General features: G+C 53.1%; 1 pseudogene; it reads right to left on the minus strand.

Moving 5' to 3' along the window:
- Positions 1 to 286: 286 nt before the first annotated feature.
- LOC147970529 (uncharacterized) lies at positions 287 to 8,733 on the minus strand (annotated as a pseudogene).
- Between the last annotated feature and the right edge of the window lie 2,483 nt (positions 8,734 to 11,216).

Raw genomic sequence — 11,216 nt, forward strand, 5'->3', positions numbered from 1 at the left:
AAACTCATGAGAAAATTGAGTCATAAAATAAATAATTTTGTAAAGGCGGAAATTTCAACAACTTCAACATTTTTCAAGAAAACACTAGATCGCGCGTGGAGAAGGACCGCTCAGTACATATCTTACATGCAAACCATAATTATACAATACATCACTCAGGATGTGCGTACACATTCCTGACATGTTATTTAGGCTAGTGCACTTCTCCGAGATCCTACATGATGCGCAAACAAGCTACTACTCACCAAACCTATGTACATATAAACATATCATACAAGCTGGCACATCACACTGCTGCTATTCGTGCTCAGTCGGAGATGGTGAAGACCTCCTTTGGCCTGCCGAGGGTAAGACCCAGTGTTGCTGGAGACTCAACCTCTTCCTCAATGATAGGCTCCAGACGCGAAGTATAGGGTTGTGGAGCTGGCGCGGGTGTGGCAGGTGGTGCGGCTGTGACGGGAGTAGGAGCAATGACCTAGTCAAACTCCTCAGTTGTAGGCAGTCGACGAGTGGTGGATAAGATGGCCGGTGTATATGATGCTGAGGACGAGACGAACGTCAGTGGTGGTGCCATATGGAGGAGCTCCCTCCTGTTGGTGGAGCAGCCATGGATGGAATCCATACGAGCAGCTACGAGGTCGTCCACGAGGTTGTCGAAAGCTGCCTCTAGTGCCTTGAGGTACTCAACAAGCATCTCAATGGCCTAATCTCTTTCTCCCCTGGTGCAAGCGAATGCATAGTGGCAAGTGTATGGCACGTGGCATGGGAGGTAGCGGTAGCGACGAGTCTTCATTGAAGGAAGAACCTCCTGGAGACGAGCTATTGCCTCGCGGGCAGCCATCTGCATGGCATGCCTCTCCGTAGGCATGGCCTTCCCGACGAACTAGAAGCGACGGAACTCGGCGCGTCCTCCCTTGAACTGAATTGCGGCCTGGTACATGGAGAAACTGTCGCTGAGCTTGTGCCGGTAGAGTGTGAACTCCGGACGCACTGATGGCCCGATCACAATCTTGGTGATGGAGATGAGGAGTTTGACAAACCCCTCAGGAACATTAGCGAACACCTGTGACTCACAAACGTTGCCCGCCATCTACAAAAGTAGACAAAATCCCTAATAGTCAAATCATAAATTTATGATGACGAACAGAAAATTGCTACAATATGCAGAATAATAAAATAAGCTAATAACCGATTAGCGGTCGCACCTAGTGGCTTCCTACAGTCAGCCTGGCTCTGGTACCAAGATTGTCACGACCGCCTTTCCAATAAAACATTTATTGAAAAGCCGATATTTATATTAACCAGTACAGAAGAATTCTTCTTACTGGCAGACAAAACCTTGATACAGAAATCCAGCAGTACTAATATTATACATGGTTGAGCTGACGATGCTCAATAAATTATTACAAGCACGCCTATATTATACATAGAGGCGGATATGACACAAGGGTATGGTGGCATAACTACTGACTCGCAATAGAGGTGGTGGTGGATATGACACAGTGAGGTGGGTGACATGACTCTGAAACCTTACAGCTCATCAAGCGTCGGAGTGAGGCTTGATGATTTTTATTTGGGTGGTGGAAGCGTGTATAATACAATTGAACAACTCCAGGGTCGCACGGGACTGACTGGGACTCCTCTAGGCGTCGGACTCGCTATCGAACTCTTCATCCATAAGATTGCCGTCGTCAACATCTGGCCAAATCAACAAGCCAGGTGAGTACTTTGAATGTACTCGCAAGACAGTTCGGACATAAGATATAACAAATGTAAACATGATGCACATGAGTAGGTCAGTATGCACAATCAAATAATAGATTTGTACTGCACAAATAAATATGAGGAAATCAGGCGGTAGTCCTCCCGAAATCCCAATAAAAATAACTGAAAACCGATCGGGTGTCTGAAGCGACGCCTCGAAAGGTGGAAACAAATTCAACATGCCGCAGTCGGGCGTCGAGGCGACACCACATAAAGGGCTTATATTGAAAAGTAAATAACATGACGTGCCACAGTCGGGCGTCTAGGCGACACCACATAAAGGGCTTATATTGAAAAGTAAATAACAGGACGTGCCACAGTCGCGCGTCTAGGCGACACCTCGAAAAGGGCTTATAATGAAAATAAATAATAATGATGCCATAGTCGGACATCCGCGCGACATCACATAAAGGGCTTATATCAAAAGTAAATAACAATAATGCCACAGTCAGACGTCTGCGCTATGTCACATAAAGGGCTTATATCAAAAGTAAATAACAATAATGCCACAGTCAGACATCTGCACGACATCACATAAAGGGCTTATATCAAAAGTAAATAACAATAATACCACAGTCGGACGTCTGAGCGACATCACATAAAGGGCTTATAGTTTATCATTCGAATTTAAGTAGCTCATTAATTCAAATCATCACAAGGAAATACTCAGCGTATAATAAACTGGTTAGTCCATTCACATGAATAACCTTCAACCGAGTTTACCACTCTCAGTTGTATGTTTATACTCCGGAGACTATCACCAGGGTTGACACTGAGATTTGACACGGAGACTGAGATGATGTCCAAGTCCTTGATCGTGGACATGGATACTCGAATGATTTTGACTCTGCAGAGTTTATACTCTTTAACCACAGCAAACGGATTTCAGTAGTCACAAGGACTAGTTCCGTTTACGGTGTTTTAGAAGAAACACGTCTAACCAGTACACACCCATTCCACATTCCATTGCCTGGAATCACCCTCGGCAACGTTCAAGAAAAACCGTAAGATGGGGAGGCTACAACCTCGAATAGCATGGGATCAAATTTATATCGCGCGCTCTAAGGGGTGCCCCCCCTCTCGGTCCCAACCGGAAACACCCATGCCCCCTGACCGGATGACTGGCTTTAATCCAGGGCCATGGAACCCTCATCGCAGTCCCTCTGTTTGGTGTGTACCAGGAAAGAGGTTTGCAACTTACTAAACCGCACTCTTTGCAGAAAACATGTGGCAGCACGAAGGGGAAACGAACGGGATCGAGACTTGACCCACGTTAAAACTGGAGTTCACAGTTGGCATAAAACTAGCATGCTTCAACAATACCAGCCTGCAACCTATCATGTCACCACATGATCGTGTTATCTTATCATCATAAGAACACATCAACTTCGAAGTTCACCGGTAGCTTGCCTTGCATGTACATAACATTCACAAATTCTTATATAAACATGCTATGAGAAAACTACTCGAGCAAACATGCAAAACACTCATCATATCAATGGTTCAAACATGCTTGCCTCGTTCGGAGAAGTCGGAGTCTAGCTCGGCAAAGTACGCGTCTCCTTTACTCCCTCCAGTATCTACGTATTTAAAGAAACACCGGATACTACATAAATACCGTGCGTGCACAAAAAGTATCCCAAATATTTTTCAAATAAATATGAAAAAAAACTAGACAGAAATATAAAGATGACAGAAAAGGTTTCAAATTAAAATCATCTTTTGTTTAAAAGTTATAAGAGTTTTAGTCCAGGGACCTTTCTGTAATGAAACAGAAAGCTTTCAGGGTTTATTTTATAAAAACAGGAAACGTTTCAGTCTAGAATACATCAGTCCAGGGGGAAGACGTGTTTTGCCCGAAGCCATTTTCATAAAATGTTTCAAAAAGAAGAAAAAGCTGACGGGGAGGTCCCACCCGTCGGGTTTGAAAACTGAAACAGAGTGCTGGCGCTCGAGGGCCGTGGAGGTCACCGGCGGTGATCCACGACGAGGCAGGGGGATCGGGGGTTACCAACGTGTTCACCGTGTTCTTCCGCACCTGTGGGTGGTGGAGTTGAGCATCGGTGAGCACCACGTTGACGGCGGCCCTAACTCCGGCGGATGGTGGTTCGGGCGTTGGTGGATCTCGCCGGGGAGAGCTGCAAAGATCGAATTGAGGCTCGGGTTAGGGTACTGGGTACACTAGGGGTTTGCTGACGCGGTTTGGGAGGCGGGAGTGGCCTCACCTGAATGAATCAAGCCGGAGCCCGAGGCGGAACGGGGCGGCCGGAGTCGGGGAAGGTGACCTCCTCGGGGTCCTTCTAGTGGCTAGGCGGGGCTCTAGTGAGGTGGAGGTGTGGTGCTTGCTTGAGTTCGAGCTCGGGGCCCCTTTTTATAGCCGGCCCGAGGCGGTGCCCGAGAACGGGATAACTCCGGCGACGGCTACGGTGGTGTAGAGGTTGAACGGGCCAATTAGGTGTTCGGGCAGCTACGTGGAGGTCTACTGGTTCCACTCTCCTGCTAACCTTGATGGGATTAGGCCTGCTCCGTGGTCTCGACGGAACGGCGCTCCGCGGACCGGTCGGTGGCAGAGAGCGCGCCCTGTGCACGCCAGGCCACAACGACGGTGCTGCGGTGCGTGCAGGGGAGCAGACGGCCACGCGGAGGTCTCAGGTGGTTTGGGCGGTGCCGGACGCGCGCCGAAAGCTGGAGCTGCACCCTGTCGGCCACCACGAGTGGCTCTGCCACCGCAGAAGTTGCCGGCGTCGGTGAGGCATGCTGCCACCGACACCTGCTCCCGTCCAAGAGAGCGTGCAGCGCTCTGGATAAGGAGGGGGTGCAGTGCCAAGCGTGCACTGGTGAGATCGATGCCAAGTTTCTGAAGAAAACGACACTAACGGCGCACTGTTTGTCTGAATTTATCTGAATTTGACAGGAACAGTGCACGCCAGGTGTTCGACGGATTGATTTTGGCATGTGCAAAATTTTTCTTGAGCTTATATTTGGTGGGATGGCCTCTCAGTGCACCTGGGGGCTACCTGATTTTTGGTAGAATTTTTGGAGAAGGAAAAATATGAATTTCATCAAAAATGATGAATCTGGTCCAAAATTGCAGTGGGCGAATTTTGAAATATTTGAACTGAGGAAGAGTGGATCAAGATGGATATTGGTTGGGGGTGCTAAGGACTAGCCAGGGGAGTTGGTTTGGGGTCAAAACTCAAATTAAAAATGGTGCTTCCTTTGAAAAGCACCTAGGTCCAAGATAAAAGCCAGAATTAGTTTTGGAGCAAAATAAATGGAATAAAAATTCAAAAATGGGTTGGACTTGTTGGGACTGAATACTAGACTTGACCCAAAGTGGAGGGAGAGGTTATGGAGGGCAGATGTCAAAATGAGACATGGTAAAGGAGAGTAAAATTTTCAAATGAGAGGGGGATAACCCAAAATCCTTAGGGTTTTCTTTTTAGCAGAAGAAATTCCAAATATGAATTTGAGTAGAGGCAAGACAAAAAAATGAAAAGCTCTCAAGGCCAAAAATCAAGGTTGAGAAGAGTACAAAAATATTTGTCATAAAAAAATTTTTAAGGGGGAGAGGGTTTAAGAAAAAAATTAAATAGCTTCCTCCAAATCACATAAAGATTTTGATAAAAACCAACTTAAAATTTTTGGAGTGTCACATGAAGTGAATGCAGTTGCCTCAACTGCTCCAAAGTTCATGCATTGGTCTGAGAAGCCTATTAGTTGGAGCTGTGCTGACCACCAGGAAGTGATGCCTTGTCCAGATTCCTATACTCTGGTGTTGGATGCTACCCTTGCAACGGAGAGGCGAGCTGCTCGGTTCTCCCGGATTCTGATAGATGGCGGTAGCAGCATCAACATCCTTTACCACGACACCATGGAGAAGTTGAAGATCAAACAGAAGCAACTGCTACCTAGTCGGACTGTGTTTCATGGCATTGTGCCCGGCTTGTCCTGCTCACCAATCGGAAAAGTCAGGATAGATGTCCTCTTTGGTTTGAGGTGGTTGACCTGGAGAGCCCTTACCATGTGCTACTAGGCCGGCCTACTCTAGCCAAGTTCATGGCAGTGCCTCATTATGCCTACCTCAAGATGAAGATGCTAGGAACCAAGGGCATTATCACGATCAGGGGAGACTATGAGAAGTCATCCGCCTGTGCTATAGCCAGCAGCCGGTTGTCCGAGTCCCTTGTGATTGCTGCTGAGAAGAAGCTCTTGGAACGGGTGGTGGCCATGGCCGACAAGCAGCCGGACATATCCTCAGAACCCAAAGAGTCAGAGACCCAGGGCTTGTTCCAGCCGGCCAAAGAGACAAAGAAGATTCCCTTGGACCCTCAGCACCTGAAGAGGCACATTGTCATAGGTGCCAATCTTGATAGCAAATAGGAAAGCGAGCTCGTGGATTTCCTTCGTCAGAATCGGGACATCTTTACATGGTCCCCCAAAGACATGCCGGGTGTTCCGGCGGATTTCGCCGAGCATAAGCTACACGTCAGATCAGATGCCAAGCCAGTCAAGCAACCCCTCCGCCGACTCTCGCAGGAGAAGAGAAGAATTCTTGGAGAGAGATCGCCCAATTGTTGGCAGCCGACTTCATCATGGAAGTTTTCTTCCCAGAGTGGCTCGCCAACCCAGTCCTTTTGCTGAACAAGAAGAACAAGTGGTGCATGTGCGTTGATTACACAAGTCTCAACAGCCTACCCCAAGGATCCGTTTGCATTACCCTAGATTGACCAAGTGATAAACTCCACAGCCGGATGCGAGGTGTTGAGTTTCTTGGATGCCTACTCAGGTTACCACCAGATCAAGTTGAACACGACAGACCGCCTTCATCACACCATTCGGAGCCTTCTGCTACCTGACCATGACACTCGGCCTGAGAAATGTCGGTGCCACATTTTAGTGTTGATGCAGAAGTGCCTCCTCAAGCAGCTCGGCAGAAATGCCCACATCTATGTAGACAATATTGTGGTGAAGACGGAGAAACGCGGTACCTTCTTGGAAGATCTCAAGGAAACTTTTGAAAATCTGCACCGGTTTCAAATCAAGCTCAAACCAGAGAAATGCGTCTTTGGAGTACCAGCCGTCTAGCACCTTGGCTTCCTGGTTTCAGAGCGCGGCATAGAGTGCAACCTTGTGAAGATCAAGGCCATCGAGACGATGGAGAAACCCACCCGACTGAGAGACGTCCAAAAGTTCACCTGCTGTTTGGCATCCATCAGCTGTTTCATTAGTCGGCTAGGCGAGAAGGCTCTTCCCCTGTACCAGCTCATGAAGAAGACCACTCATTTTGAGTGGAATGACAAGGCAGACGAAGCTTTTCTCTAGTTAAGGAAGATGTTGAACACGCCGCCTGACCTGGCGGCTCCGACTGCTAAAGAGCCCATGTACCTCTACATCACCGCCACCAGCTGGGTGACCACCACCAAGGCTCTTCCCCTATAGAGCAATTCAATGAAAGAAATAAGAAAAGGTAGTTGCCGGAAGATCCGACCCGACTGCTCAGCAGTCGGCCCGAATCTCGGGGGCTACACCCCATGGGTGCGCTGGCGCCCCCCACGAGAATAAAGAATAGAGTGCTTACTCCGGTTGTCTGTCAGCTCGGCAGTCCGCTTAGCCATCTCCTGGACTTGGGAGTTGTAGGCGACCGCTCGAATGTTGTGGTAGTCCTGCAACAGAATCAACAGAAGAGAAGAAAGGGTCACCACTTGGAACTTGCCTTTAACTTCTGAGCCGCCTGCTCAGCAGCCGGCCCGGAACTCGGGGGCTACACCTAGTGGGTGCGCTAGCGCATCCACAAAAGATTGCAAAGATTGAAAGCAAGAGCATAAGGAGCATACCCGGACGGTAGCTCATGGCGCCAAGAACTTCTTCATATAGTCCTGGAGGGCGTCGCCTTGGGCCTGAAGCATGGAGAGGACTTCCTGTGCAGCCTTTTGTAGGACGCCCGTCCCGCCCTAGACGTCCACTCCCACGGGACGACACTAGTGGCCTCCGCCTCTGGGGACGACGAGCTCGAGGCTCCGACTTCCTGAGGCCGCGGCGTTGAAGTCGCCTTCGTCACATGCCGGTGCATCGGTGTGTGGAAGACGGGAGTCGCCCCCACAACCAGCTCGCCGCTGACTCGACGCGCCGATAGCGCGTCAGGCCGACTGCCCTGAGCCTCAGCATCCGGCATCTGTTGGGACACCTTCGTCCTCGAGATCACGGCATCGCCTCCCTCCCTCACCATGACCGGCTGGTCGTTGCCGGCTCCTCTAGTTGGCGTCGGGATCCCTGTCGCCGGTGGCATGGAGCGCAGCGGAATGACCAGCTGTGGAGCTTGGCCACCCATGGCTGCTCCCTCTTGCGCCTTGGAGGCCGTGTCCGCCTCGGCCTTGATTGCCTCCTCCTCTTGGCCCTTGGCTGCTGCATCAGCCTGAGCCTTGGCTGCCGCGTCCGCCTCCACCTGCGCCGCCTTGGCCGCGTCCGCCTTCGCCTGCTCCGCCCTCTCCTTCTCCTCGCGTGCCTCCCGCGCGTTCTTCTCCATCGCCTCCCGGAGGTCAGCGAGCGGGTCTATGCAGCGGGTGGTTGCAGAGCCCTCCATCCCCCCAATGATGGAGGCGGAGGCTGACCGTTCAAGAGAGAGCGGGCTCTGTTCACACAAGACTAGAAGAATTCAGAGAAGATTCACGAAAAGACACAGAAAGGACAGAGGAAGACATAAGGGAAGATATGCTCTTACGCGGTCACTATTGGCAGCAGCTTCGGGGCCCTCTGGAACCGGGCTGCCTTCGCGGCGGTCTCCTCCCGCCTGGTCGCCGCGACCGAGCCCTTGGGCCTCTTCGGCCGACCGCCTTGCAGCTGCGCGCCCGCTCGGTGCTTCGGTGCGCCGCCTGGTGTGGGTGGCGCCGCTGAGGAGCTTGCCCCCGCCATGTTGGCAACCGGCTGGCGGTGCGGCTCGGCCTCTTCCTCGTCGTCATCCGGCCACATCTCAACGCCACCTCCTCCAGCGGGGCCGCCTGCCACGTCGCCACCGCCTGTGGCATCGTCTTCCAAGGCGGCCACCTCCAAGTCTCGGTCATCCGCGTTGCTCACCGCTCAGTCCAGCAGGTACTCATGGCCTTGCAGCAGGGCGTCGGCTGCCTGCTAGGTTCTGAGGAGCTAGGACACGTCCGACTGATCAGTCGGCAAAGCAGAACTCGGCAGAAGAAGAAAAGACAAAGAAAGAAAGGAGAGTCGGGAGCTTACGGCAGGAGGCGGATGCGCATGGGAGTACGCCGTTTGCTGAACTACCAGTCCGACTCCGAGAGCTTGCAGTTTGCGATCTCGTTCACCATGCGGGCCACCTCTGTGGCCGGCATCTCCCGGGGGGACAGCCGGCAGGGGTCTCGGTGCCCACTCATCTGACTGATCATGTGAGGCCGGCCTTGGAGGGGGAGAACCCAGCGCACCACGAAGGCGGTCAACAAGCCGGACGCCTGGAGACCCTCCAAGTCCATCATCTCCTTAACCCTGGCGACGGCGGCGGTGGAGGCGGGCGACAGACGCTTTGGCTTGAAGGTCCAGTTGGTCCGCGGCTCGGCTGATGGGCCGGCTTCATAGACCGGCAGGTTGATAAAGTCCAGCGCCGGGTTGACGTTCTTCACATAGAAGTACAACTTCTGCCACAGCTTGACGGACTGGGTCAAGGTGATGGACAGGAAGCGGTTGCCGGCTCCTGGGCACCATACTGCGACGAAGACGCTGCACTGAGTCACCTCATCCTTAGCGGAGACGCCAATTTTGGTGTAGAAGAACTCCCCCCACAGCTCGAGTGTGGGGAGAACGCCGAGGTAGCCTCCGCACAGCTTGACGAAGGCCGATAGCAGCACCACCGTATTCAGTGTGAGGTTGTGCGGCTGGAGATTGTAAAATTGGAGAAAGGAGTGGAGGAAACTGCTCACGGTAGGCTGATGCCCCGGAGGAAATAACAATGTAAGATGACGCGCTCGCCTTCTTCCGGCGCCGGCGAGATCTCCTCCTCCGGCGGGACGCGTGCCTTGACGTAGCCCTCGCCGGGCAGCCGCCGCATGTTGTGGAGGTAGGTGATGTGGTCTTCGATAACATTTGAGCTATCCCAGTCGCTGGCTCGCGCTCACGCCATGGAAGCTCGAGGTTGACGGAGCAACGGCGCGGCGGAAGGGCCGGGCATGGTGACGACGGGCCGCGGCGGCACTTCGGCGTGTTGCGGGAGTGCCGAGGCGGCAGAAAGAGAGAAGAGGAAGAGCAGGGCAAAGGGAGAGGAGGGCGCGCCAGCCAGAGCCGCCCCCCTCCTCCCCCTACTTATAGCCCTGGGCTGCGAAGCCGAGGGGATGGGGCGTGGGGATCGTGGGGTTAATTGTGCCCACGACCCCACGACCCCGCATTAACGCGCGTGCCGAGGCCCATTAGTGGTGGGCCCCGGCCTAGGCAATGTCGCATCACGCACGTGGGCTGGTAGGCGGCCTGGTCAGCTAGCGCCACATGGCGCGCAGATAGCTGGCGGTGAGCCTCGCGCTTGGCTGGCGCGCCACCTGGCTCCCGCCACGACGTTTCAAAAACCACCAGGCAGCCTGCCTGGTCGTGTTCGGCTCCTGGCAGTCGGCGTTCCAGAAGACGGACGAAGCAAGATCGATGAAGCACTCAGAGTAGGAAGCTGTTGAACCCCCTCACATCTTTCAGTCACGGCGCCCCACCTGCTTCGGGGACTACTGTTGAAGTAATTAGCCACGGGTAGCCTCATCAGCTCCCCATGGCATTACAAGACATCGGGGTCGGCTGCGCCCCTCAAGAATCAAAGACCAAAGCGTCGCCTTCTAGCAGCCGGCTAGTCCAAGCGGCCGGCTGCCAGAAGACGGCAAGGCCCAGAGGGCGTCCTCAAAGTGGACCGACTCCTAGCAGGCGACCTCTAGAGAGGCCGGCACCTAGCAGGCAGCCCCAAGCGTCCTCAGAGTCTGCACCCACATAAATACGATGAGACGGGGCATGGCTACAGCGCGCCCTGCCACCCCCAAACCTAGGGCCAAGCGTGGCCACAGTGCACGGTACCAGATGAAGATCTCCCTTTCGGTGCGGCACTGTTGCCACTCCGCCCATGACAACACCTATGGCAGAGAAGGCCATGCCTCCACTACGGGCTGTCGGTACAGTCCAAAGGCGGTGGGCCTTACCTGTCAGTGAGAAGCCAGAAGGCGGTGACCACGGACCAGCCGGCATGAGGGGAGGCCGACTCCTAGCAGGCGGCCCTCCCCTCCCACAATGTCCGTGCGCCATTAATCAGGAGAAATGGGGAATGGCTACAGTGATCGCCCGCCAGGCGGCGGTACTGTAGCCACGCCTCCTCGACAAAGCATGCATCATTACGAGCATCGCTACAGTGTTGAGCAGCCAGCAAGACCTGCGAGCAGCGAGCGCGGCTTGTCGGCCAAGTACGAGACAGCCGGCGGGCCTCATCA

The sequence above is a fragment of the Triticum urartu genome, chromosome 5A, assembly GCF_056163025.1.
Source record: "Triticum urartu cultivar PI428250 chromosome 5A, HENAU_Tu73, whole genome shotgun sequence".
Lineage (NCBI taxonomy): Eukaryota > Viridiplantae > Streptophyta > Magnoliopsida > Poales > Poaceae > Triticum > Triticum urartu.